Source organism: Falco punctatus (assembly GCF_963210335.1).
Source record: "Falco punctatus genome assembly, chromosome: 5".
NCBI lineage: Eukaryota > Metazoa > Chordata > Aves > Falconiformes > Falconidae > Falco > Falco punctatus.
Genome location: NC_137584.1, coordinates 70,777,062 through 70,787,146, shown reverse-complemented (window position 1 = coordinate 70,787,146; position 10,085 = coordinate 70,777,062).

Here is a 10,085-nt window from a genome sequence, read left to right as displayed (position 1 = left end):
GGTAAGATCTCATGGAAAACCTGCAAGCACTGGTGACTTCCCAACAGAGGTTCACAGGAGCAGAGGTGCTTAGCAAAGTACAGCTGGCTGACAAAAGACGGACACGACTCATGAAAGCACATGAGCAGACAAAATGCGACAATAGAATAACTGTTGTAAATCACAGGATGCTGGGACATGCAGGTAGTCTCATGAGGGGATAAAAGGCTAATTTGTGAGGCCTAAGACAAAATCTGAATCAATGCTTCCGATAGAGACAAAAAGAGAAAGCTATATTTTATGCCACATTATACTTCCTAGGAGACCATAATATGCTACTTGTGAGGCTAAGTCCTTGAAAATGATTAAATCTTTTTCTTTCTGTGACCCACATTCACATCAACACATGTGAGCTTCTGCAACAGGACAGGGGCTTCAGCTGTCCTGAAAAGCCAGAACATCTCTGACTCTGGCTGCATGGCATAAATCCCATTAGCTCCCAAATGGGAAAAATTTTTAACTTGCTCAATAAGGCTTTTCTTTGTCTTGGCCCAGAAAATTTTCTTGTTTTCAACAATTCAGAAAAAGTAGTCGCTCTTCAAACATGAAGCTACTGTAGAATTGCTTACTACTAACCCATTGTTTTTGCATTTTCACCCCACATCTGGACAGTCAGAAAATATAAGTTACTAACTTTACCCTAATCTTTAGGAATAAAGTAGCACAGAAGCATTGCAGGAAAAGATCTGCACTTCCCCTTGTTAAGGTCTGACACATTCATCTCACCCTACACTTCTATAAGAAATGTGGAGTTATTTCTATAGATTATTGCTGGGGTAGATTTGAAATTTGCATGTATGCCCCTGAAATTATTGATATGATTCTTGGTAATTGGGTTGTCAGATTTATACTTTTGATAACAAGACTGGCATTCTAACCCTAAATCCTTAAAAAAACATATATAACACAAATCTTTATATCCTGTCTATCTATCTACAGAATATTCCCCACAAATGTAAATCTCTATACAGACTGAAGTTTCCAAAGGTCCTGTTGACGTTGGTGGCAGTTTATACATATACAGTTTGTTCTCCATGAGAGGGGAAATTAACTAGAAATAAGAAAATTTAGTGCAAATATAAAAAAAGTTTTGTAAGATTTGAAAATAATTTAAAATCATTTAAAAAATAGTTAGACCTTACACAGATGCATGTATCATGTAGACATACAGTCTCTTATACAGTCATAGACTCTTAAAAATATTTCAGCTGGACAGGACCTCAGGAGATGATCTGATCCAAACTTGTCTGTCCTTACTGAAGGCAATCAAGACCAACTTGATTCTACCATGCTTATCAATGAATAACTCATTCAAGTTAACATTCTTCACCTGTGGTACAAGAAGGCTCAGAAACACAGTATGTGAACTGTAAAAGTTACTGTTTCTTGTAGTGTCTGAAGGATTAACCTCCTCAGGATTACTGTCCTTCTTGAAGTTGCCCCATCTTCCTCTCAGACCTTTATAACTCACTATAACTCTCTTCCTAAGTTACAAGCTTCTACTAGTTGCCTACTTGCACATAAATTCTTATTCAGAGTACCTAACTTACTCTCTGTGTGTTCTGTAATACTCACATCTACTTCTCACAGGCATTTTAGAAGTGTTATGTGCACATTATTTATCAATGAGGATTGCTAAACAAAAGCAGATAGAATTCATGTTGAAAAGTGTTAAATATTATTATAAAATTTTCATTCCACAATTAAAGTTGTGTGACATGGACTCCAAAAAGAGTGTCTTATTTTAGGAACTATATATGAGGTCACCTGAAGGCTTCCCATATAGTTTTGGTGAATTGAAGGGCAATCACAAATATATATTTAGGATTAGAAGGATGCTTAGCCATTAAATTTGTGATTATTAGGGATCAAAAATATCCAGTGAAGTTCACTAAAAACACAGGGACTGATCCACCAACAGGCAAACCAAAGGTTTTCATTAAGATGGAAAGTTTTAAAGTCTAGAAAGGAAACAAGTCATCACTATGAAATATAAAACATTTCAGCTGTGTGATACTGAGAAACCATAGGGAGATGACCAATGATTCCTGAATCAAGGCTTAAAAATAAGAATAATTCTATGTCATTTTCTGTTTTAGTAATGTTTGACAGGTTTCTGATCTGGAGTCAATTGATCTATCACTATTTCTACTTTAGAATAGTGATACACAGCCTTTGTATCTGTTATTCAATAAAAACTGGATCAATACTATAAGTATTTCATGGCTACATGTCACATATACAAGTTACATTAAGAGTATAGGACTGGAGAATCTCTCTCAATCACACAGACTACTCAGCTGCCATAGCAGGCAATCATAACTACTCACAAGCTGCGACATCTTTTAATTTCTTTGTGTTAATTTTCTTTGTTCCAGAACATCGCTGTGTTCTACACTCAAAATTGTCCTTAGTTTTCACCCTACATTTTTTCAAGAGCATCTTCTACCCATTTATTCTTGGATCAAGATTGTCCTTTATCTTAAATAATTCTTTTTGCTCCTTAGGGCTTGTTTCCATCATACATTTTGAGACAGCGGTAAAATTTCTCCCAGTTCTTGTTTTGCTATGCTGCACAAAGCCAGCTCCTCTAGTTTGTTCTCACATGTTAGCTCTGCATCTTGTGATTACTCCATCCTACTTACTTTTTGAATTGTAGCTTTCTAGAACTTGGATAACCAGATATTCTGGAAGAGTACCCTTGATAAGGGAAAAATTATTTCCCCTACTGAAAAATCTTTGCATGATAAATCCAGTGACTGAATTTGCCTTTCCTATGTTTCCTCACCTGTGGATTTGCCTTTCCCATGTAATCCCACCTGTGGATTACAGCCATTTTATGCTTAACTAATGCAAAATATTTCTCCTCCTCTACTCATGACCTTTGAATTTTATTATTAAAACCCAAAGGCACAAATCTGTAATTCCTTCTGTTCAGTGTAATTTCACTGCAACCATAATCCAGGCTGATTATTTAAGGTTTTTATGTTTTAAAGTATTTAGTTAGTATCTTCAGGACCAACACTAGCAGCTTCCTTACACCCCAACACCTCAATTCCAGTACTCAACACAGTATCTGCTCAAACCAGGTTTTCTGCCTACACTAACCAGTAATTTCTCAAAGTGTAACATCAGTCTACTCAGGCTGAGATAACTTGTGCCTACTACATTTAATTTGTAAAAAAATAACAAATAAAAGGCTACTGCGTACATTCCTCAAACGTTAAAAAAAACATGAAATATCTTTTATCCTTTATAAAAATACATCCCACATTTGTTATTTATTTGTTACTATATTTGCCATATGGTAACAGTGACTAAATTTATTTTTAAATACCTTGCCACCAATCTTGCAATTTCACATGCTAGGCCTCTCAGAACTCTGGAAAGGGCATGAAATTCAGAGTTTATTCCTCCATAACATAGTAACATCCATCTTTTTATTCCCTGTAGCTAGCTGCCTTGCCCTTTCTTACCTGTATTTCATATGACTTATTAAAAATTGAAGTAAAATATTATTTTAGAGATCGGACAGTGATCCTTTGACCCATTCCTACCCCTTTCAAATGCAGAGTAGCATCCCTTCTTCCCTCACTCTCATTTTATTTATAAGGCTAAAAAACCTTTTGTTCTTTGTTTTGAATTCCTTTGTGATGTCTAACTTGTCTCAGCTTCTGCTGTCTTATAAGTTTTAACTGCTCTTTCTATACCTTATGAACTCTAGAATGTCATTTCCTTTGCTTAACAATCCTTCTTTCCAGCTGTATTCTCTTACCTAAATCTTATTTTTTTTTCTCGTATTTTGCTCTTATTTTGAAGATTATTATTTTTCAGCCAGGATGAAAGTGTGACTCTCAACTTTGGATAGAGTTCCAAAGATTTTTTGCTCCTTTGACTTAAAGTAAATCCAAGCCTTGACTATATTGTCCCTCCTAGTTCCTTAGTCCAAAAGATATGACTACCTGAATTCACTAAGTTTAGTAAGCATATTAAGGTTTCTAATTGAAGCAATCAGAATTCAGAAGATACCAGTTCTAAGGGTGCCTGTGCAATTTTCATTCAAAATCTTTATGCATACACACTATAAAAGAGTCTTTATGAACTATATTATTATTTCATTCAGCCTCATGTAACATAAAATAAGGACAGTATTTATTGAGTACATAATCATTCACAGTCTTTTTTTTTTTTTAACTAATTGTTCATTGGGTTGCTCCCATCATTACTTGGTATTCATCATCCAATCCCTTCACAGACTGCAGACACATTTACTTGCATCTCTGCTTCTCTGCTGTGCTCATCACCTGATTTAGTGGAGATACACTCTGCCTTCATTTTCATAATAAGTGACAGATTCTTTAGTCACTCAAATTCCAAGATCTTCAGTGAGGAATGCCCAAAAAAACACTCTTTAAAAATTGTTTTTTGGAATCATAGAATCATTTAGGTTGGAAAGGATCTTTGAGATCATAAAGTCCAAGTGTTAAACCAGGACTGCCAAGTCCACCACTAAACCATGTCCTGGAGTACCACACCTACACATTTTTTAAACATCTCCAGGGATGGTGATTCCACCATCTCCCTAGGCAGCCTGTTCCGATGGTTGAAATATTTAATCAAACATGCTAAATGGGTTTAACTGGTTGCATAAGGAATTGCTCACAGGAATTCTTTCACAAGGGCATCGATATTAAAGAGTTTTCTAAGACAGTATTTAGATCATGTAATTGAAGAACATGCCCCTCTATATCTTTTCCCTTATTCTGTGCACAAGAAATTTATCTTCTGTGGCCAGCTCCAGAAAGAAGCTGAGTGCATGGGGTAGTGAACTCCAGGTGGAAGGAAAAAGGTTAATTGCTAGAAAGATGATTTTAAATTAAAGATTTGGCCTTTCCATGATGGAATGAGAAGTTTCCCTCTTAGTTCACTAGATCCTGTTCCCGGGTACGTGATTTTAGATTTCCAGTAGATGACAGAGTACCCAGAGTTTAGCCGTAGCTGTACTGAAGTGGAAGGCCTCATGTGGCTCTATTTTCTATTTTATTAAGCAAAGAACATCAGTTCATTCCAATGCAAAAGAAGCAGAAATGTGGATTTACTTGTCCAAAATTTACTCTGATTTACACGAAGTTGTGAGTTATGAAGGAATTCACCGCAAGCCTGATCTTACTTTCTTTTAAGTGGTAAAGTCTGCAAGTTCCCAATTGCAAAGTTTGCAACAAGTCATGCTATTCTGGGGACTAAGTTAACAGGACCTGCCAACGGCTTAGAAGGACAAAACAATGTGATCAAGTATTCCCAGAGGGGGCATAAGAAAGCTGTGGAATATATAGAGGCATAATATAGCCCTGCAACCCCTCAGGCAGCTGGGGTCTGACGCCTATGTACATACTGTCTAGCTCTGCACGATAGGCCTAGGAATCTGGGGCAGGGGGCGGGGGGGGGGGGGGGGAAGTTAAGCATTCTAAGTATTAATTTGAAAAAAAATTTAGGCTGGCATTTTTTAATGCTTCATACTAAAGAGCTGCAGGCAAAACTGCACAGAAGAAAGACACCATCTCCCATTTGTTCTCTGCTGTCATTCAGCTACCCCTTGACTAGCTTTGATGTGGAAGGGATTGTAATACAGCACAGGTTCCCTGCTCTGACCAGAGCATATCAATATACCTTGAATCAAAAGCAAGAAGAAATTATTTCTTGACAAGACTTATAAAACATTAGCAGACATCTCAGTGAACCATTACAAACCTGAGAGCAAAAATGTATGTCTACTAGCTTCTAAATTAATTGATGGGCCTATTATTCTCCTCACAGGGCTAAAAAGAGATACCATTTCTTGAATTTTCTTATTGGTGTTTCCCTTTCCCTTAGGGGAATGGGACTAACGTTAGGTACATCAATGTAGTTACCACTGAAAATGAGGAACCACATGGAGCAGCTTTTTGGTATGTTGGAGATCACTCATTCCTGACATATAATGAAGTCACCAGCTTTTTTTTTTTCTTGGTCTTTAATTGATCCAACTTTATTTCTATTTTGAAGACATTACCTCACTAGAAAAGTATGAAGATCTGATAAGAATTGAGCCCATTATAGCCAGCCAATTCCATGTAACCCTAGGGCAGCATGCCATACTTTTTTTCATTGGAAACTGGCTTAGTCCCACAAATGGAGACAGGTCAGGGGGAATAATGCCAATACAGAAACATAAGATCTTAGAAATACTGCCCATGTGAACTATGACTAAAAATATTGTATAAAACATAATAGTGTTTCAGGGGAAATTTCTAAAAAACAGTTTAAGTGCAGTAGAGCAGCTCCAGCAGGAACAATAAAGAAAGGACCACCTTAGACTTCCAATATCTTCTTTATTACTTGGTACACCCCATGGGATATTGGCCTTTTGCCACACCATTCATGAGGTCTAAATGCACTTTATGCTTACTCCTCAGTGGAAGCATCCTATCAAGCTGCCAGAGAGAACATTCATGTGAACACCACCCCCCCTTTCTCGCTTTACATAGAGTAAACCGTGCCTAAGATAGAACAATTTGCTCTCCAGGCTGGTGGTTAAGACAATTCTTTCTGAGCCCTACAGCCTGCTGATATCAGTATTCCCTTTGTTCACTGGGGCTCTCAGAGAGATGGGAGAATGAGAACATGAAGTTTGAACGTGGCTTTCCTGCCCTTTTTGGAGTACTCTCTTAATCTGCATATATGTGCAGAGAACTAACAGAGCTCAAGGAACCAGCTCCTGTTAAAGAAAGGTTTTTAAAGCACTTTACTGAAAATAATTACAAAATTCAGCAATTAAGAGTACATCATACAAATATTTTATGAAAATATGCGTACTACATTTAAAAGAAAAAATGAACAGAAATAGAAGAATTATAATTCAGAAGTTTTTATGTTTAAAGATGTTAGAAAACACTAACAGGTGGACAGTCTGTTAGGGATAAATCTTGCCTAAGCTTTAGATGTTAAGCTGCAAAGAAATGGAGGTCTCATTGCATTTGCAGATGGGAACTTTGGCATGAATATGAGTTCAATGCCAGATGAAGGCTGCCTCGTGGAAGAGTCTTCTTTTATCACCTAATCACCAGCATTAAGCTGCACTAGTACAAGTATGGCAAATGAATGCATTTAATGTCTGTGGGTGGACTAGATCTGACTTTTGTCCTAATGCATATACTTCATTGTTACCTAAATGAGTCTGGTGTTATTCTGTGGTCACTTTTGTGAATGTGAAGAATTAATAGTTCTGTGAATGTGAAGAATTAATTCAGTGACCATGCCTTTTGATTCCTGTTCTCTGTTCTGACTCAAAAGCCAGTCAAAGTTTGACTAGAGGTCTTAATTTATAAATCTTAGACCTTTAGTATTCTATTTCCTGCTTATTCCTGGAAGCAGTCTTTTTACTTTATTTGCAACACCCTCACCCTTAATCCTAGAACTGTTAAAAGGTTTAGAACTGAAAAAAAAAAATTCATGGAAGTGAACTGGAATATAGCCCCCTGTTTTCTTACTCTAAGTATCCAAAGTTATCTTTTTTTTTTTTTTTTTATGCCAAAGGACAGTAATCTCAAACAGTTCACTTTGGCAAGAAAATTCCTTTCCCATCCCACCCCCTACCACCAGTATTTTGCTTTATTTGCTCCAGTGAAAAGAGAAGAAACTTTAGCATACAACCCTGAAAATTCGTAACTTATACTCACAGAAACCCTGATGGGCAACCAGAGGAAGCTGACAGAGTTTGGGGACTGTTGCCTCCATCAAAGAATGTGAAGACAGAAATAAACAAACCTGTGGGCTCACAGGAAGTGTTTGCCAAAAATCATCTGGGAGGGCAGACAGTGATGACCTGTTCCCATAGATGGTATTACTGTTCCCACATGAGAAGCAATTTTATTTACATTGCATTTAAAAATCATAATTTGTGTTTTCAAAGCTTATATTCTCTGGGACTGGTCAAGGTCAGAATTCATTGTGGATGCAATACTGACTTTTCTTTTTCCATATTTCTGATGATACTAAGGCCAAAGAGACCATTAGGTATAGTAACATCCATATTATCTGCTACTAATTTAAGCCACTAGGAAGTTACAAATTCTTGCAGGATCATCCTGGCCCGTTATGCTACTAGTAGATGTATGCACTCTGCTATCCAATGAAAAAAGTCATTTTTGTGGATACCATTATTTTAGACCCATATTTCAATAAAATTTTATGTTACTAGTTCCCAGAATTTATCCTTAAAGGAACTGGTGTGCCCAGAAAGTGAATGTGCAAAAATCATTTGATACTTTAAAAAGTGTTCCCGGTACATGTCTAATCTAAAACTCATTCCTCACTCTCCTACAAAACAGTGGTTAGCTCAGCAGAACTAAGAGGTGAAAGAAAGAGAAAGTTATCCTTCCTCAAACGTGCTAGAGACACCATTTCAGTTATAGATACAAAATCATTACTGCTGAACATAAAAGATTAAAAACAACAGAACAGCCTGCCTTAATGCCAAGAGTTTTAGGTAAGTATGCAGAGTTACATGTTTGGTAAACCCAGATCTAGATAAAATAAAATATTCTAAATGGTATTTTAGGCAATGATAAGACTGTCATTGTCATTCTAGTTATGGCCAACTAGTACTCAATTGTCTTATTGCACTTTTCAGAAAAACCATTAGTCATGTTACAATTTAAGAAGAAATTATTCCTTTGTACTAACATACTTTTAGGAGGTTTACCACAGAAAAAAAAAAACCCTTACCTTTTCATCAGTTCTTGATGGCTGGAAACTATTTGATTTCCTCAAACCATCTTCCTTCATTCCTTCAAAGGAATTATCTGGACAACAAATCAATTGAAACTGAAGACTCTGCCAGCTGAGTCAGTTCATCCCAAGCTCATTAGACCCATAAATAATTTTTCATCTCTTACCAAATCTAGAAGCACCTGCCAGCATCACAGTGTTGGTCAAGGGTGGCCATCAGTTTGTGGGTGTATGAAGAGGTTTCATCCTGAAGCTGTGATTCATAAAGTGATTCATAGAGAAACATACTTTGTTAGCTGCATTACTCCTCTAACAGCACTGCTAACGGTGACAATCTCTGTCCAAGGTGCTCGCTCCCTGCACCACCTTCCTCTCCCTTCCAGCAGCTGCACAGTGAACCAGGCCAAGGAGCTGATCCAGCAGAAACACGGCTTTCTCAGTTAGGCAATTTTCCAGCCGTATCACAATTCTGATTCAGCTCTTTTCATGGTTATCCAGTAGAGGGGTATCAATCAAAGGATGGGCACCTCTTAAGATGGTTTAAGCATTGCTGCAGCCAAATGCTAGATCGATTTTTTACTGATTTCTTATCAGGAAAGCTAAAGCATTTTCTTTCAGTATAGCTTAATGCTACACTAAAACCTTGGCCAAAGCCCAGTAGTGTGGTGAGCTGTTTATCCTCTGGAGACTTGACAACCACATGTGGTTACTCTTAGGAACATCAGCATTATGACTGGTTGAGGATTAAAGTGGTCAGGAAACAAGGAGGGAAACCCCTTTCTTGTTCATTCAAAATCTGAAGTGGGAGAAAGCAGAAAGAGCAAAATGGAAACTTGGTTTAAATGGCCTTCCAAGGGATGCTTGGACTATAAAAGCAGGGCTCCAGACCAGATCCTTCTTCATAAGTGCAGCATAAAGATATGAAGCTGAAATAGGAGGGGCTGTCATTAAAGAAGGTGTGATTGTCTAACATTTGACCAGCAAGAGAGTGAAGGCTGAAAGGAACTTCTGGTGATACACTGCTAAATAGATCTGCCAATGGATATCTTTTCACTTTTATTCACCTGTTGCCATGAAGTTTTCAAACTCACTAGAGCAGTAGGTGATAGGGAGGATGAAAAGAACATCTGTCTTTGTTTGATGGAAATGTTCTGCTGCTAACTACCAATGTCTTCAGTGAACCCAGTAATGAGTTGCTGAAGCAAGCAAAACAAACTTTAAGGAAAATGAGTAATTCCAATTTAGAGATTCCAGCTCCTTCTGTGTGAGAACCTTTTGGA